The sequence below is a fragment of the Piliocolobus tephrosceles genome, unplaced genomic scaffold, assembly GCF_002776525.5.
Source record: "Piliocolobus tephrosceles isolate RC106 unplaced genomic scaffold, ASM277652v3 unscaffolded_32910, whole genome shotgun sequence".
NCBI lineage: Eukaryota > Metazoa > Chordata > Mammalia > Primates > Cercopithecidae > Piliocolobus > Piliocolobus tephrosceles.
In genome coordinates, this window is record NW_022316433.1 from 1 (window position 1) to 1628 (window position 1628).

Below are 1628 nucleotides of genomic sequence, written 5' to 3' on the forward strand. Positions count from 1 at the left end.
CTCTTGGACCTCATCCACCTCCTGCAGCTGGTGGTCCTCTGGGACCTTATCCACCTTCTGCACCTGCAGATCCCCTGGGACCTCATCCACCTCCTGCAGCCATAGGTCCTCCAGGATCTCATCCACATCCTGCAGCTGTTGGTCCTCTGGGACCTCATCCACCTCCTGAAACCATAGATCTTCTGGGACCTAATTCACCTGCAGATTGTGTCTGTCCTCCAGGACCTCATCCACCTCCTGCAGCTCTTGGTCCTCCTGGACCTTATCTATCTCCTGCATGTTTCTGTCCTCCAGGACCTCATCCATCTTTTATAGCTGCATTTCCTCTGGGACATCATTCACCTTTTTGTTCTGTGAGACCTCTGGGACCTCCGACTACATCTTCACTTAGTAACCTCTGGATCCTCAGCCACGCCTTCTACCTGGGTGGCATCTGGCCCCTCAACAACCACCTTCACATGAATCTCCTCGGCTACTTCAATGATCTCCACTCGTGGCCCCCGGGACTTCAACCACCTCCTCCACCACGGTCTCCTCTAGTACATCTGCCACCTTCTCCACTTGGCTGGCCTCTGCTGTCTGAACTGACTCCTCCAGGACCTCAACCAGCTCCTCTACCCATTGTGGCCTGTAAGATCTCGACCACCACCTCCACATGTACCATTTGGTATGTTTATCTGAACAGTATGAACTGAGTTGCCAAATGGATTCATCTTTGCTTTCTTGAATGAATAAAAATGTCACAGATTGTACTGCAGGGCTTTACAACGCGAGGGTAGCACGTGCTGAGGATGTGGTCACTTGGCTCAAGTTTCTGAGACTACAAGTCAGTTGCATTATTTCCTCATTATGACCTTGGCAGCAAGTATCTTCTATAGATGAGGAAAGAGTTGTTTTTTGTTTTTTGTTTTTTATTTCTGGCGGGGACAGAGTCTCACTCTGTCACCCAGGCTGGAGTGCAGGGGTACACTCCTGGCTCACTGCAACCTCCACCTCCAGGGCTCAGGTGATCCTTCCACCTCAGCCTCCAGAGTGGCTGGGACTACCTGTGTGCAACACCATGCTTGGCTAATGTTTTTTTGTTTTACTTTTTGTAAAGACCATGTTTCACTATGTTGCTCAGGCTGGTCTCAAGCTCCTGGAGCCATGCCATCTGCCCACTTCGGCCTCCCAAAGTGCTGAGATTACAAGTGTGAGCCACTGCGCCCAGCCAGAGATTGTTTATAGAAGCTAGAAATACCAGTTTTACAGGTGTGTATGGAACCTGGGCCATATGGCCAGCTCTGTGAGGGATGAGACCCGTTCCTGACTGGCAGGGCATCCTGTGTCCTGCAGCAGAGAGACCCACACTGAAGGGCACAGAGTTTCTGACCACCCCAATGGAAGCACAAGTGAAGGGATGCAGGGTGTAGAAGGAGGAGAAGAATCTCCTGGGAGTAAACAGGGGGCTGTGGAAGAGAAAGACGAAGCTAGGTGTCACATGGGGGTTTGTTGGACTCAGATGGAGCTGGAAGGCTGCTGCTAGCCAGGCAAGCAGTGTGAGCAGGAGCATGGAGGCTGCGTGAGGGCCACACAGAGCTGCCGTGAGAGCTCAGATAGCACAGTGTGTCCGGGGAATTACCCCCACA

At 52.0% G+C, this 1628-nt stretch overlaps 1 pseudogene; it reads left to right on the forward strand.

Moving 5' to 3' along the window:
- The first annotated feature begins 10 nt into the window (after positions 1–10).
- Positions 11–681, forward strand: LOC113222655 (annotated as a pseudogene).
- Positions 682–1628: the final 947 nt, after the last annotated feature.